This window comes from Petaurus breviceps, unplaced genomic scaffold (genome assembly GCF_028583685.1).
Source record: "Petaurus breviceps papuanus isolate PSGF00001 unplaced genomic scaffold, PetGlider_PUasm1.0 47, whole genome shotgun sequence".
Classification (NCBI taxonomy): domain Eukaryota; kingdom Metazoa; phylum Chordata; class Mammalia; order Diprotodontia; family Petauridae; genus Petaurus; species Petaurus breviceps.
Window position 1 is genome coordinate 3,553,242 of NW_027186349.1, and position 18,533 is coordinate 3,571,774.

At 33.0% G+C, this 18,533-nt stretch overlaps 1 pseudogene; it reads left to right on the plus strand.

Moving 5' to 3' along the window:
- LOC138171802 (COP9 signalosome complex subunit 1-like) overlaps positions 1-18,533 on the plus strand; it is an 88,230-nt pseudogene that overhangs the window by 31,227 nt on the left and 38,470 nt on the right.

Consider the following 18,533-nt stretch of genomic DNA (forward strand, 5'->3'; position numbering starts at 1 on the left):
TTGAAGTGCCAAGTCAATCATTTAGAAAGGATTTAGGGAACAAAAAAAGTCATAAGCAGGCAGGGCTACGTGGTGCAGTGAATAGAGCACCAGCCCTGGAGTCAGGAGGACCTGAGTTCAAATCAGGCCTCAGACACTTAACACAAAAACTAGCTGTGTGACCTGGGGCAAGTCACTTAACCCCAATTGCCCTACCTTCTTGCCTCCAAAAAGCAATAAAATAAAATAAATGTTAATAATTGTTAGTATTAAAAAAAGGTTTTTTTTTCTGAATTCTGCTAAATTACAAGAGGTCTCAAACTACATAAGAATATTAAAAGTCAATAAAATCGAGAAGCTCTATTGTTGTTAAGCTGAATAGCAAAGTCAGGAGTGAGTCATAGAGTCCCAACAATTTTTATTCTTTTAAAAATTTTTTAAATGTATTTCATCAAACACTTCCAAATTACATGTAAAATTTAAACATTCTTTTGAAAAAGTTTTAGTTCCAAATTCTTAACCTCCCTCTATTCCCCCCTCCTTGAGAAGGCAAGCAATTTTATATGGATTATACATGTGAAGTCATACAAAACATTTCTATATTAGCTATGTTGCAAAAGAAAACACCAAAAAATCCAGAAAAATAACAAAAGTAAAAATATATGCTTCAATCTACATGGAGAATACATCAGTTCTCTCTCTAGAGGTGGATAGCATTTTTTTATCAAGGGTTCTTTGAAATTGTCTTGGATCGTTGTCTTGATTAGAGTGGCTGAGTCTCACTGATGATCATCTTCAAAGTATTATTATTACTTTATGCATTGTTCTCAAGGTTCTGTTCACTATGCTTTGCATGAGTTCATATAAATCTCACTCTTTTTTCTAAACCCATCCCACTCACCATTTCTGATAGCAAAATAGTATTTCAATACAATCATATATCAGAAAATGTTTAGCCATTACCCAATTGATGGGGATCCAAATACCAATTCTTTGACCCCACAAAAAGAACTTCTATAGTTTTGCAAAATAGATCTGTTTCTTTTTATTTTTTTTTATCTTCTGAGCATTCAGCATTATTAGTGGTATTGATGGGTCAAAAGATATGCACACTTTTATAGCACTTTGCGCATAGTTTCAAATTATTCTCTAGAATTGTTGGAATAGTTCGCAACTCCACCAATAGTGATTTAGCATCCACTTTTTTTTTCCACATCAGAAAAGGAAAATGACAAATAAAAGATGGGTTGTAGATTTCATCCTTTTGTCAATCTGATAGGTGTGATGTGGTAACCAACCTTTTTTTTTATTTGCATTTCTCTAATTAGCAGTGATTTAGAATATTTTTATATGACAATTGATAGTTTTCATTTCTCTGAAAACTGTCTGTTTATATTGTTTAACCATTACTCAAAAATGGCTCTTTTTGATAAATTTGGCTTAGTTCCCTATATATATGAGAAAAAATAGATTCATAAGCTGAATGATATATTTTTTCCCAGTTTCTTGTTTTCCTTCTAATTTTAACTGCATTAGTTTTATTTTTAATTTTATTTACATAAATGTATCCATTTTGTCTCCTGTGATCTTCTCCATCTCTTTTTAGGACATAAACTATTTCTTTATTCATCTATTCAACAGTTGTATATTTCATGATCCTCTAATTTTCTTATGATATGACTCTTTGTGTTTAAATAATTTATCTCTTTTGATCTCTTCTTGGTATATAGTGAAAAATGTTGGTCTATATCTAATAAATTCCAAACTGTTTTCTAGTATTTCCCAGGATTTTTTTTTTCAAAAGGTGAATTTTTACCCCCAAAGCTTTGGGTTTATCAAAAACTAGATGATTGTGGTAATTCACAACTGTGTATCATATGCCTAATCAATTCCACTGATTCACCACTCTGTTTCTTATCCAACACCAGATTGTTTTGATGATTGTCACTTCATAATATAGTTTAAAATCTGGTCCTGCTAGGAAGTCTACCTTCACATTAAAAAAAAAAATTGATTCAAATGATATTCTTTTTTCTTCTTGATGAACTTTGTTACTATTTTTCTAACTATGAGAATTGTTTGGTATTCTGATTTTTATGATACTGAATAAGTAAATAAACTTTGGGAGAATCATTATTTTATTATAGTCTTGGCCTGTGCATGAACAATTAATACTTTTCCAATTGTTCAGGCCTATCATTATTTTTGTGAAAAGTATTTTGTAATTATGTTCATATAGTTTCTGATTTTGTCTTAGTAAGCAGATTCCCATGCATTTTTGTCCACAGTTATTTTAAATGAAATTTCTTTTTTATCTCTTCTTGTTTGTTTTTAGTAGTATATAAAAATGTTCATTTACATAGTCTTGTTTTATGTTCTGCAATTTTGCTAAATTTCTTAGTTATTTCAACTAGTTTTTTTTTAATTTGATTCTCTGTGTCATATCATCTGCAAAGAGCTATAATTTTGTTTTCTCCTAACCAATTTTTATTCCTTCAATTTATTTTTCATTTCTTGTTGATTTAGCCACCATTTCTAGCAGAATATTCTATATTATTCTAATTGGGAAGGTTTCAGGTTTGTAACTATTATTGATAATGATTGCTCTTGATTTTAGATGCATACTATTTATTTTAAGAAAGGCTCCATTTACATCTATGTGTTTTAGTGTTTTTAATAGGAATAGGGGTTATATTTTGTTAAAAGGCTTTTCATGCATCTGTTGATATAATGATAGATTTTTATTGGTTTTTAATTTTCCTAATATTGAACCAGCCCTTCATTCCTAGTCTAAATTCCACTTGGTGGTCATAGTGCATGATCTTTATGATGCACTGCTATTAACTACTTGCTAGTATTTTATTTAAAATTTTTGTTGGATGTTAATTGAGGTAATTGGTGTATAGTTTTCCTATTCTTGCTTTGCTTATTGTAATTTAGTTATCAAAATCATATTTGTGCCATAAGAGTTATTTGGAGAACTATTTCTTTATTTACTTGTCAGTTAGTTTATAAATTGTTAGGATTAATTGTTCCACAAATGTTTGGTTCAAAGGCTCTCTGAAAAATGTTGGAATCAATTGCATAATATGGGAGACATTCACAAAGGATTGCATTGCATGGTATATTCACATCAAAGAAGGCACTGTGTTCTTTAAGCAAAGTAGAATTGCAGTAGCTCAAATGAAGCACGAGATATGCAAATTTAGAGACAACTCTTCTCCAAATGTTTCTGTGGACTACTTGTGCTGAACATGTGGTAGAGTGTTCTGAGCTCTTATTGGTCTGATCAGTAACAGATACACAGTACTTTGATTCCAACATAGTGATGTCATTTTGGTCCTCTTTGAGAATAAAGGACAACAGCTAATCAATCCCTACATGTTTGGTTGAATTCACTTATGGGTCCATCTGCTGCTGGGCACTTTTCCTGTGGAAGTTCTTTGACAGCTAATTCATTTAAATATTCTGTTTCCTCTTTTGTTGATCAAGAGAGTTTATATTTTTTCATGAATAGCCATCTATTTCACTTAGATTGTTAGCGTTTACTGGCATAAAATAGGACAGTTTAACTGCTAACAATTGCTTTAATTTCATCTTTATTGGTGGTGAATTCACCATGTTTTGGAACTAGTCATTTGGTTTTCTTCTTAATATTTGAAAATTAAATTAACTGGGGTGGCCGAGTAGCACAGCGGGTGGGAGCACCGGCTCCAGTGTTGAGAGGACCTGGAGATCCAATCCCGGGCTCAGACACTTAGCGCCCACCCAGAAACACCTGGCCGTGTAACCTTGAGCAAGTTGCTTAACCCCAATTGCTTAGGGGCGGCCAGGTGGCTCAGCAAGTAAGAGCACTGGCTCCAGTGTCAGGATGACCTGGATCAAATCTGGGCTCAGATACTCAGCACCACACCCAGAAATAATAACTGGCCGTGTAACCTTGAGCAAGTTACTTAACCCCAATTGCTTTAAAAAAAAAAAAAAGAAAATTAAATTAACCAGTTATTAATCTACTTTGTTATTTTTTTCACAAAACCAGCTTTTAATCCATTATTTACATAGTTCTTTTAACTTTCAATTTTATTAATCTCTTCTTTGATTTTCAAGATTTCTATATTGTTGCTTAATTGGCTATTTTAAATAATTTTCCCTTAAGTACTACTTTGTGTGAATCTCACAAATTTAGTATGTTGCCATCTTGCTGTCAATCTATTTAATGAAATTACTGGTTTGTATTATTTGTTCTGTGACTCATTCATTCTTTAGTATTATATATTTTTCTCATTAATATTTACCTAAACTTCCACAACCTTATTGATAATGCATTTTTTGTATTTCATTAGGTCATTTAAAATTCATTCCATGTCTCTGTTTTCTGCATTTGATTATGAGGTTTTGATGCCCTGATATATGGTCAATTATTGTAAAGGTTTCAAGTACAGATGAGAAAAAGGTATAGTCCTTTCTATTCCACTTCATTTTCTTCCTATCTATAATATCTAACTTTTCTAAGATTCTATTCATCTCCTTAAATTCTTTCCCATTAATTTTTATTTATATTTATATGTCTTAGAGGAGAAAGTTGAATTTTCCCACCATTATATCTTTTCTGTCTTTTTCTTCCTTCAATTCACTTAAATTCCCTTTAAGAATTTAGGTTCTATGACATTTGGGATACATATCTTTGGTGCTGAAATGACTTCATTGTCTATGGTGCCTTTTAACAAGATGTTGTTTTCCTGTTAATCTTTTTTAATTAGGTCTATGTTTTCCTTTTTCTTTGTCTGAGATCAAGATTGCTACCCTGCCTTTTTTAGGTCACTTGAAACATAATAGATTCTAATATGGAGCCCTCTTTTAATACTGTGGGTCTCTCTATTTCATTAAATATTCATTGTTTCCTTGAAGGATTACATTTATTTTTGCTAGGTCAGGTATTCGCAGTTGTAATCTCAATTTTTTCATGTTTTATTTTTTTCTTGACGTCTCAAGTTTTAGACATTTTTGAATTGCTTTTTTCAGAAATATCTATAGGAGTTTGGAATTTTTTGGTGCAATGTCATGTGACCTAGGGGGAGGTTTGATCACTGCTCTCCTGTATTGTTTCTGATTCTTATCCAGGAAGGACCCTTGCCACTTAAGTTCAGAAATGATTTTTTTCTTCAGGGGTCCAATTACCTCTTGACCAAAAATATTCCTCTCTGTTCTCATACTATGTATAGGCAATGGAGTTGCCAGTGTCTAGCTCTGCATCCAGTGCTAGCACAGGGATTCACTATAATCTCTTTCTGACCAGTTGCCAGTGCCCCTTAACATCTCTGACTTGAGGACTCACAAAGCTACTATTGTTGATGTCACCTCCACCTAGTTTCACCACTGTTGTTTCATTCACATGAGTTTTGATTCAACCTCCACACTCATGTCACAGAACTCTCTTTCCAGTCTTCTAATTTTTCTTGGGCTAGAAGAATATCTCACTCTGATCCTGTGTTGTTCTATCCCTCTGGAATTCAATTGGAGGCTGTATTTTAAAGTTTTGTTTTATTTTGGTTTTGGTTTCAGAATATTGGGACCGCTCATCTGAATGCTTACTTTACACAGCCATCTTGACTCTGCCTCCTGGAATTCCAATGAGGTCTAAAACTATTTTTAAAAGTCTATTATATGTTATACATTTGGTTAAGTTAGGCATGAGGAACAAAGGGTGCACACTAGTATCATAGTCTCAGCTAACTGTAATGAGAAATCAAACCAAGTGAATTATGAATTAGAAAGAAGAGACTGAACTACAATTTGCCAGTGCCTTAAAAACATTTCCCTCTGTTGCATCAGCTTGAAAGAGGTCAGTACTCTCAGTACTCTACTTTGTCATTAAGAAGATTAGCTAATGATAACATAATGGAGGTCCAATGATCAATTGACCTACTATGTCATTAGAGTTAACCTTTAGCCAAAAAACCATGGATCCTTCCTCTCTGGTTTACATATTACCCAGTAGCCTGTGTCTTCCTAGAATATTTTCAAATATCTCAGAAACAATTTTTAAATACCACAATTTCTACTTATATTGAGAGAATAAAGAGGAAGCAGGATGTCATTTTTTAGCAGATCCTGGAGACTGAATGGATAAATGAAGAACTTTCATTTGAATAATTTGGAAGGATTTAAAATACTCTCACTGAAAAAAAAAAGCAAAACTAGCTAAATGTTTGATAGAATCCCACTTTAGCTAGTAAGCCATTTATGAGCTTTGCTTTTCTTCCCCTCACATAGTGAAACACTGCCTGAACAGCTGCTTTTTGCTACTTGAACGTTCAAAATCTTTCTTTGTTGTTCCATTTGCTCCCTCACCTATTCCATCAACCCAAAATTGACCTCCCTTCATTTTCTTATTTGTGAGCAAATGGGATCTGGTTGATCTACTATTTCCCAAACTGCGGCTGCCTCTTGAAAACTGTTTCATCTTCTAAACACATTTATGGTTAACCATGGGCCTGAATGATGGATAACAGAAGAGATCAAGCTTGGAGTATGGAAGGCCTAGGTTTAGGTCTGCCTATAATACATATTCTTTGTGATCATAAGTCAGTCATTTACCATCTCTTCATCCCAAGGCAAGCAATTCTCCCCAAACTGCAAGTTATAGATAAACTTCCAATCAATGTAAGAAGAGGTAGTCTATTAAACCAGAATTCCAAGACCAATGAAATTACACATCAGGAAAGAAAAAAAAGAGTGAAACTTATTACCTTGTGTTGTATGTATTGTATATATTGTGTACATGATCCTGCTATGAAAAAAATGAGCTTAGTAAAATAGGATATAGCTCCTAGGAGTTTTTGTAGTGATTTCAGTCATATTACCTTGCTCAATATAATTTCTCAAAACTGCAGTTCAACGTGTAAATTCAGGCATTCAAATTAAGGGCCTACCATATGCAATGCATTTTGTCTCATTCTGTTACTTATGTCAATCAACACCATAACAAACTAGGGAAAGTTTGAAGTTCACATTTCACTCACTATTCTCCTGCAACCACTTTATAATTATTTTCAACCTTTGTATTAACATCACTGTTTCTGCTGATTGGTTAGCTTCATTTCTATTATTTCCTTCCTTTTGACCTTCAAAAACCAGACAGCCTGATTAGAGATAGCTGAAAAGGAGCATTCTCTTCAATTATTTTTTGTTAATTAAATCTTGAGTAATGTTAAATTTGTTCCTTTTTAAAATGCCTCAACAGTCAGTGGGTTGAAATCAGTAATTATGTCTTGAAATATGTTATTTGTCATGCAGTATTAATGAAAATGTTTTTGTAATACTTAGTGATAAAGGAAGGAAAAAAGCCGAGGTTTTTATTTTTAAGTTATTAAAACATTTAGATGCTGGGAATATTTAGGAGGACAAAGCCACTGCTTTTTCATAAACAGTATTTTCAAAGTTAAAAAAAATTGCTGTCATTTGTTATATCTTTAATTATGTTAATTATGTGAGAACTAGATTCTACTCAGTACTTCATAAGGTTAGTACAAACACACATTATACATATGAAAGGGAAGAAGTGAATTTGCTGGAAGAATTAGAAGAGAAAGTATTGCCCTGATAGAACAAAAAAAAAAAGAATATTATTCAAGTCAATCTGCTCAGGGCACGGAGAAAAGTATGGAAGTGTGGAAATAAGCACAAATAGAAAAAAGGAAGATAAAAGAGGAAATGAAGGTTTTTTTTTTACATATTAAAGTTAAGAAATTAGAGTACACAAGGATTTTGCTGAAAAACTAGAAAGTTTAGAGGACAATAATATAAGCCACAGAAATCATAGATATAGCAAGCATGCAAGAAAAATTATTTAAGTGTACTGAGAAGAGACTTAAGAAAATGAATTATGGAAGAGTCCTTATGCAACAGCCTTGTATTAATTGGAATCTCTTTTCTCTAGGCTAGAGCTGCTCTGAGGTTTAAAAATCTATGTCAACATAAAAACGCTAGGTGCCATGTAGAACATATTAACTCATTGAGACTGTTTAATGCCTTACTGCTGTGCTATTCTCTAGAGAAAATCTGCTAGAGATGATAAAACCAATATTTATCTTAACATTAAAATGACATATATATGTGATGCCTTTTTTTCTAATTCAGATAATGTTGTGTTTCTCATTGAATATGGTATTGTTACTATTAGGATCACTGACCAATTAGAAACAGGCTGCAAAATAATAAAAAAGCAACTTAGTCTATTGTGGATTCTATTGTCCAGAGGAGAAAGAAAAAAATCTGATTTTCATATATTCATATGCTTCTATAAACATGTATCTAAGCATATTCATGTGTTTCCCATATATTATATTTAATGCACACAAATGCCAGTATGATCTATATCTCTACAGATATAGACAGATATTGATATCTCTCTATAGAGAGATATAAATTCTTTATATCTTTAGAGATGTCTATATCTGTATATGTGTGTACATACACATATGCACACACACAGACCTAAAACATGCAATGAATGCAGTCACATGTTCTTCAATGATATATATATATATATATATATATATGAACTTTCCCAGTTCCTACCGAACTTCACTACTTACCTTCTGTTTGTTCCCTTCCCTGCCCCAGAAAATCAATTGCTAATTCCTCTTCATTCTCTTTATGTTATCTCTTGCAATATTGACTACTCCAGTTGGTACCCACATTTTCTCTCTTCTCACCTATTTTATAATAGCTTTCTTAAAGCCAAATTTTCAACCCCTTACTTCATGTTACAATCAAGATTAGTATAAAATAAAAGAATCCAAGAATATGGGAATAAGGACTCAATCTAGAGTTCTAATTCAATATTTAACCTGATGCATTATCTCTACAATCTTCTCCATATGTGAGTTTTCAATCTTTGCTTGAACATCTCTAGTGGCTAGGAATCCATTAACTAAAAAACTTTCTCAATTTTCAAATATTACTAATTCTTAGGAAATTATTCCATGTATTGATCTAAAATTTTGTATTCTTATAATTTCCACTTATTAATTCTACCCCTACCTTCAGGAAGGATGTAATTCTAGTTCTTAGGAAAAATAATCCTCATTCCTTCAAGTAATCTCAGAGTCAATGACAGTGATTGTGAATGATTTATTAGTCTAATTCCTCAAATTATTCCCATTTCTTGGCATGGTCATTTTACACATCTGCCCCAAAACCTTCCTTAGCTATCCATGCCCTACTCAAATAAAGTTCAAAAACCTTATCCAGGTTTTGATTGCTCTCCATGATATCCAACCTACCTTCCCAAACTTATCTCACACTATTACCCTTCATGTATCCCTGCAGCATTTTTGACAGTCTAATTAAACCAATTGCTCCCTACATTTTTCAGTTTAGGGTGTGTGTGTGTGTGTGTGTGTGTGTGTGTGTGTGTGTGTGTGTGTGTGTGTGTGCGCGCGTGCAATTTTCTCAGCTTCTTTATTTCATTCCTTACATTTGGAATTCCCCCAATTTAATTCCAGCTTGCTGAAATCAAAGCTTTATTCCAGTAGGACATTTATTTATAATTGTATGTCTATTTACTTGTCAAGGCTAAATTAGAGTTCTTTTCTGATTTTAAACTAATTTTTCTATTATTTAACTGTTTTCTGAGATGCCTCTGCTTTTCTCCCAAACAAACAATAGTATAGAATGACTTGTAAGTTGCTTCAATAGATGTGTGGACTGACTGGTTTAGGTATAACTTTCAATCTAACATATGACAAGATATCTACATCTTCCTATAATTGGTGATTCTAGATGGGGCATGCCTAAAACTTTAGAGTCTACTGATAGATCTCTTGCCATCGTGAGAATTCCAAGAATTTATCAAGATTATTTATCAGTTATACCTCCCTTTTAATACAACATAATTTTCTAGTTACAAATACATTTGATGACATCCTTACTTGTGCTTAATTCATGGATAAGATTCTATAGTCATCTATACTATGAAGCTATTTATAGCTCTTTGGGGTACTCAACTTTAAAATTTTAGAGACTTTGATGTTTCATGAATCACAGTTATACAAGAGCAATAGAAGGAAGATCATATTTAAAATATCATTCTTTTTTCAAGACAGAAGAGAATGAATGTTAAAAACATAGAACAATTTTCCAACTCTCAAGTACTTCTTTTTGAATTTGGATTTAGGATTTACTAAACTATACTGAAACTGCAAACTCTGTTACATTTCTTAGTAAATGTTCACAATATCTTATTTCATTGAACAGGTATTTTTTAAACATATGACAGAATAGGAAAAAAGTAGTATAGCACTACTACTCACCTGTATAGAAATTCTATGATGAAATCATGCAAATTTCAGTCCCTCTACATTTAAGTCGTTCTTGAAATCCTGTTTTCACCTCCATCCCCCTATTCCTATACTATGGCTAATTAATAATGAGCTACTTAGTCCTTACACAAAAGATTTACTGATCATTTCTAGGCCTTTATTTGAATTCTTTCCAGTTTAATAGGACCTGACAGATTTTACATTTACTACATAACCTTTAAGAATTAGGAGTCATGGGGCAGCTAGGCGATGCAGTGAATAGAGCACTAGCCCTGGAGTCAGGAGGACATGATTTCAAATCCTGCCTCAGACACTTAATACAAAAACTGCCATGTGATCTTGGGCAAGGCACTTAACCCCAATTGCCCCCCACCCCAAATAAAGCACACAAACAAAAAAAGAAATAGGAGCCATTCTAATTAAGATGATGTATCAGAGAAAGACTTCAGGGGAAAAGTGTGCAATTTATCTATAAGTATTAAGCACCTTTTTTGTTCTAGGAAGTGGACTAGGTACTATGGATATGAAGACAAAGTGAAATAGTACTTTCCCCCAAACAAATAATATTCTAAAGGGAAGGTGATAATAACATAACATACACATATATAAATATATAAAGCAGATAATACTGGGAGGCAAAGGAACTAAGACTGTAACCAAAAAATACATACCCAGCAAAATTAAGAATAATACTTCAAGGGAATAATGGTCATTCAATGAAATAGCAGTAGTTTAAATTTTCATAAAGAGAAGACCAGAACTTAATAAAAATTCCATCTCCAATATCAAGAACCAAGAGAAGTCTAAAAAGGTAAAAAAAAAAAATTGGAAAAGAAAACATAAAAGAATCAATGAAACTGAACTGTTTACATCCCTGCATTAGAACATGATACTTGTGATTCTTAAAATATTGTAACATTAATAATACAGCTAGAAGGAATATGCATAGTTAGAGGGTGTGGATAAAAGGCAAATTTGAGGGAATGACATTAAAAAATAACTAAGATGTGAGAAAGAGGAGTCCCCTGGATACAGAAGGAAGGGAGAGGTAGAATGAGGTAAATTATTCCATACAAAGAGACCCTAAAAACCTACTATAGGGGAGAGGAAGATGAGAGGCTGGGAAATCAGCATTACTTGAACCTTAGTCTCATTAGTATTAACTCAATAAGGAAATAATCTTCACAATCAGTTTATATAGAAATCTATTTTACCCAACATGGAAGTAGAAGGGGAGGAGATAAGTAAAGGTGAGGGGGGCTGACAGAAGGAAGGACTGATCAGGGAAGGTGGTAAACAAAAGCAAAACAGTGGTGAGAAGGAAAAGGGTAAAAGGAAAGAGAGGACAAACAGGAGGAGAAATAGGATAGAGGGAAATACAAAGGTAGTAATCATAACTGTGAATGTGAATGGGATGAACCCTCCCATAAAATGAAAGCATAATAGATTTAAAAAAAAAAACAGAATCCTAAAATATACTGTTTATAAGAAATACACTTGAAGCAGAGAGATACGAAGATTGAATGTAAGGGGCTGCAGCAGAATCTATTATGCTTCATTTGAAGTTTAAAAAAAAGTAGCGGTAATAATCCTGATTTCAGACAAAGTAAAAGCAAAAAAAAAATAAACCTAATTAAAAGAGGAAAAGAAGAAAACTGGATGTTGTTGAAAGGCACCACAAACAATGAAATAATATCAATACTAAATATATATACACTAGGTGGTATAGCATCCAAATCTCAAAGGATAATTTAAATGAGGTACAGGTTAATTACCAAACAAGAAAGAGAGAACATTACAAAATGCAAAATACTTTTGATTATGTTAAATTAAAAGAAAAACTTTTTGAACAAAAAAAATCAATGCAACCTAGATTAGAAGGAAAGCAGAAAGCTTGGAAACAATCATTACAACAATTGTCTCTGATAGAGGTTTCATTTCTCAAATATACAGAGGACTGAATATATAAGAATACAAGGTATTCATGAATTGATAAATGTTCAAAGGATATGAATAAGCAATTTTCAAATGAAGAAATCAAAGCTATACATAAGAATATGAAGAAGAATTGCTCTAAATCACTTCTGATTAGAGAAATACAAAGTAAAGTGACTCTTAGGTACAACCTCACATCTATCAGATTGACTAATATGTCCCCCCAAAATTGATAAATCTTGGAAAGGATGTGGGAAACTTTAGACTCTAATGAACTGTTGGTGGAGTTGTAAACTGATCCAACCATTCTGTAGAGCAATTTGAAACTATACAAAAAACAAAACACACACACACACACACACACACACACAAAACAAGCAAACTGTTCATACCCTTTTATCTAACAATAGCACTACTAGGTCTGTATCCCAAAGATATCATAAAAAAAGGAAAAGGAACTATATATATAAACATAATTATAGCAGCCCTCATTGTGGTGGCAAAATATTGGAAACTGAGGAGATGCCTATCAATTAAGGAATATCTGTGAACAAGCTGTGGTATATGAATGTAATGGCATACTATTGTTCAATAGGAAATGATGAACCAGAGAATTTCAGAAAAAAATAATTGTAAAGACTTGTACAAAGTCTTGCAAAGTGAAATAAGCAGAACCAGAAAAACTTTGTACACAGCATCAGCAACATTATGTGATGATCAACTACAAATTATTAAGTTCTTCTTGGCAACACAATGATACAAGGCAAGTACAAAGGTCTCATGAAGGAAAATCTTATCCACATCAAGTTAAAGAACTAATGGATTTTCAATGCACATTTAAGCATATTTTTTCACTTATTCTTTTTCCCCTTTTTATTTGTTCCTTCTTTCATAAATGTGATTATTATGGATATATATATATATATATATATATATATTTTTTTTTTTTAAGCAATCAGAGTTAAGTAACTTGCTCAAGGTTACACTGCCAGTTGTTTCTGGGTGTGGTGCTGAGTATCTGAGCCTGGGATTCGATCTCCAGGTCATCCCGACACTGGAACCAGTGCTCTTACTCACTGAGCCACCTGGCCGCCCCTAAGCAATTGGGGTTGAGTTGCTCCAGGTTACACGGCCAGGTGTTTCTGGGTGGGTGCTAAGTGTCTGAGCCCGGGATTCAATCTCCAGGTCATCCCGACACTTGAGCCAGTGCTCTTACTCGCTGTGCTGCGTGGCCACACCTTGGAAATATATTTCACGACATATATAACAAATATCAAATTCCTTACCATTACAGGAAAGAGGGAGGGGAGGGGAAGAGAGAGAGATATGTTTGGACTTTAAATATTGTAAAAAAAAATGAGTGCTAAAAATTATCTTGACATGTATTTAAAAAAAAAATAAAATACTGCTAAAATCTACATTAACAAACATTCCAAAGATAATCTTGGAGGTTAAGAGAATTACTAACATTTGAGGGAACTAGAAATACTTCATGCAGAGTGAAGTACTTAAATTATAGTGAAAAGCTTTTAAAAATCAAAATTAAAAGATTAACATAAGTATGTTAAAACTATTTCTAAATAACTTCACTAATAAAGCTTTGGGGATTATTCTGGGGTCTCAGCTATATTGACCTCTTAAATTTCTTAACTAAATATGGGTAAACTTGTGTCCTTTGTAGGAATTTTTTTTTGTTGGTTTATTTGTTTTTTTTGCCTTTTGGAGGGCAATTGGGGTTATGTAACTTGCCCAATGTTACACAGTTAGTTTTTTTTCTGTGGGTGTTAAGTGTCTGAGGCCAGAACCAAACTCAGGTCCTCCTGACTCCAGGGCCGACACTTTACTTACTGAGCCACCTCGCCACCCCTGTAGGAAAATGTTAAGCAATATTAATATTCAGCAATAAGACTGAAATATCTTCTAATGTATCTCAGTCCACAGCTGTATTTTTGGTAAATATTTAAGAACTCAATAAATGCTATTACTCATTTCTTATGTATACTGCATACTTACTGCAAGAAAAATAACTTATCTGACCACTTTTTGTCAGTTTCCACCTTTACATTAAGGGGATAAGTTTTGATGAATTTTCATTTTCTGGCTTGTTGACTGAACTCAGTTAATCTACTAACTTCAGGACATGATACATAACCACACATTCTGTACAATAACTTCCCTTATAAATGCACTTTCATTTTTAATTTTAATGTAATTTAAAATTAAAAGTTAATCTACTGACTTTAGGGCATGATACATACCATACATTCTGAATGCTAACTCCTCTTATAAACAAAATTTTAATTATGATTTAATTTTATGATGATCAAAGTGAATAATTTGCTTGCAGAATAAAAGAAACATATGGAATATGTTATATATATATATATATATATATATATATATATATATATGTATATATATGTAATGCAAGAAAAACAATTTTGCCAAAGACATAAGTAACATGTGGAGTTACAGGAAGAAGCACAAAATCACTCTACTGCAAGAGAAAAAAAAAGCTTTAAGCTAATCTAGAGAAAACACTGGACTGAATCATAATGAGAAAATCCAAGAGGAAAAACAAATTACAATAGGAGAGATAGAGGTTTATGTTCAGTGGGAAAAAATCTGTTCAAGATCACATCAAGCATAGCATTCTACTGCCCAGAGTCTCTAATCAATGTTAAGATTTGCTTTCAGACCAATATTAGTGCTGGACTTCTTGCAGACTGTGAAAACAGACACCAGTTGACAGCTTTGTCATTCACTACAGAGTTCTGGGACACAGATCAATGGTGGATTAAGGAAGGGATTTGAATCTATGAGTGAGATATAGTCACAAGACATAGAAAGGGGGAAGTACAGAAATAAACAGTAGTAGTGTGATTTAAGAAACTAGGAGAGGAGCAAGTTCTCAGTTTACATCTCTGGCCCAAACTGAGAGAAAGAAAGGGAGAAAGAGAGAAAGAGAGAAAGAAGGAAAGAAGGAAGGAAGGAAGGAAGGAAGGAAGGAAGGAAGGAAGAAACGAAGGAAGGAAGAAGAAACGAAGGACAGAGGGAAGAAGCAAAAATGAAAGTGAAAAAGAAAGAAAGAGTGCAAGCATGCAAGAAAGATAGAAAAAATAAAGAAACAAAGAGCACACATTATTTCGCTGTTTATTCAGCAACTCATTTTGCACTAAGAATAACAATGTTATCCATCAATGCACCTTTCTTCCCAATTATTTTCATTTCTTCCTTTTCTATGAAAAATTCTGTAATGTTTCTTGCATAAATAGAAATTTATTTTCAAAATGGCCAGAACAATTTGACAAAGATTCATCAGAAGGGAACCTTTCTTCCTTCTCCATCCTTCACTCCCCACATATCTTATAAATTTTTAAATATAACTTGACATGGGAAATTGATACTTCAGATTTGTTTTAATTTCTCTGATTTTCAATCATTTTTACACCTTTCAAATTTAATTGAGACACAGTCTCTCTATCTTACTTGAGCTAGAATAATGACAGTGATTCACAGGCCAAATCTGAATGCTGATTGGAGCAGAAGTTTAATTTACTCTGTTTGGCACACTAGAGATGGTTTGAACCTCCTTAAGAAGTCTGTTGGAACTGGGCTTAATTCAGACAACTTTTCAACATTAGTCCGGACATTAAAGTTGTAAAATCAAATGACCCATCAATCTCAGTCTCTTCCACCAGGAAGGAATACAGACATAAATTATAATACCTGACTTGAAAAATTTATAACTGTGTGTTGGTAGTTTATTTTTGTTTTTTTTCTTTAAAAGTTAATATTTGTTGTTGTTATATTGTATTGTATTTATTGTAAGTATATTGAATGTTAATATTTTTAATGAGCTATAGATGAATAACCTTAATGATATGGATTTATAATCATTCCTAACATAGTTTCAATGATGAAACTCCTTATTAGAGATACTAAATGTTTAAAACAGTAAAAAGGGGGGGGGAAGCTGTCTACATCACATTCTTTTTCTACCTGCATTGATTTGGCTTGTTCAAAATGTTAAATATATTTTTTCTATAATTGAGATAATCCATTTTGTCTTATTTTCTATTTCATTATTTCTTATGAATTCTTCTCCTATCCACAACTGTGAAATGCATAACTTTGGATCCCCCACTAAATGATTTATGGTGTGATTTTAAAAATTTATATATTTCTGCATTTGGGATTTTATTGTGGTGTGTTGCAAGATTGATAATTTGATGTATTTTTTGCCAAGCTTTACCCTCTAGCTCTGTTGGTTGGCTATAGAGATCTCAAATCTTCTTCCCATTATGCTATTATTTTTGTGTTATGTTATTTGTTCTGTCATCTCTCCATTTTTGAACTCTATATGAGCCATTCTAGTCCTCAGAGTCCACTGCTTTACTCTAATTTTCTATTAAATATATCAGTATGTCATGTCTTATATCTGCCTTTTTTCAGTTGTTTTAATACTCTTGTCCATTATAGTAGATGCTATTTCTTTTATTTTTCTTATTGAGTTGTACTGTTCAGAATCATTTTGATATTCTGTGCCATCTTCTGGGAGGTTGTAACTGTTTTTCCTTTTTTTTTTCATAAATGTTCTTCCTTTCCCTTAAACTATATTATACAGTGCTTTTTGTCAATTTGTTCATTTTGCTTTAGTGCCTCTATTAGATGTTCTTTATAAGATATTATCTGTTAGTATTTTCCCCTCTTTAGGGAGTTTATTTTATTTTTATATCTACTAGACTCTCAAGATTCCCTCAATACTTAATTCTGGTGTTATTTCCAACACAAAGTCTTTCTTGTGTGCCTTACCTCTTCAAAACTTCCCAGCTATCATTAGGGTTTTATCTCTCATGAATTCTCTCATGTATTTACTTTGTATATTCTTATGTTACATAGGATCTAGGACTGTCAGATTTAAAACCAGAAGAGAGACTACATATAATCAAGACTAACACTTGTATTTTATATGTGAGGAAAATGAGGATCTGAGAGTTTCAATAACAAGCCCAGGAAGATACTGCTAGTAAGTATCCAAGACAAAATTTGAATCCAGGTCTTCTTGACTCCAAGTTCAGCTGTTTCTTCACTATGCAATGTGAGCATATATGCATACATGCTGTTTCCCTTTAGTAGAAAGTAGGTTCTTTGAGGTCAGGAGCAATTTCACATCTATCTTCATTTCCCCAGAATTCACATATTTAGTAACTTGTTTTGGTAAATTCAATTATATTATTTGCTATAGTTTTGGTTGTTTTGAGACGAAGAAGGGTAACAGGGGTTAGTCACAAAAATTTACTGAGCCATAAGGGTAACACTATCCAGCAATGCTAATACAATGTGGGAAGAAAATGGCTGGGTCTACTCCAGAGCACTGAAAATTGCAGTTAGAATGCAAAAGACTGAAACTTCTATGTGTTAGGGAATAAATCTTCTATCCTTCACAAAGAAGAATGTGATTTGGTCCATTTAAGTCACCTGTTCAGGATTACAAACAGATTGAAGCAATCTACTTTGATTCAAACAGTTTTCCTACATTCAGCAAAATTCCAAACTATCATAATAATAGTAGAGACTAATGGAAAGAAACCTAATGCTACTATAAATATTTGCTGATGCAAAAATGAATCTGCATATTCTGGAATGGAGGTAGAAAATAAATTCATACCATTTTGACTCCTCTCTCTATCTCTCATCTAGATATACATATACATATACATATATAGATATCTGTGTGTAAAAACTAAAATTAAGTACAATTTTCCTGACCTCCTGCTCAATTTTCACCAGTGGATTAACTTGCATCTTTATGGCTGTGTGCTCCAGTCAACTGGTGAAAATTGAGTAGGGGGCTAGCATACTTGTGGTTTGGTCAAATAGTTCTGTCAGTGCAAATAAATGCTCTAATAATGTGAGAAACCACAAAGCCCAAAACAACTTTGTTGGGTAAACAGAAGAAAATGACAAAATCACCAAGACAGTATTTTGTCTATGGCTCCTAAAATATAGGTTTGCTAATAAGGCAACTGATGGGGGTGGCTAGGCTAGATAGCACTGGTTCTAGAGTCAGGAGGACCTGAATTCAAATCCGACCTCAGACACTTAACACTTTCTAGCCTTGTGACCTTGGGCAAGTCATGTAACCCAAATTGCCCTGCCTTACCTCTCCAAATGAAGAAGAAGAAGAAGAAGAAGGAGAAGAAGGAGAAGAAGGAGAAGGAGAAGAAGGAGAAGGAGAAGAAGGAGAAGAAGAAGAAGAAGAAGAAGAAGAAGAAGAAGAAGAAGAAGAAG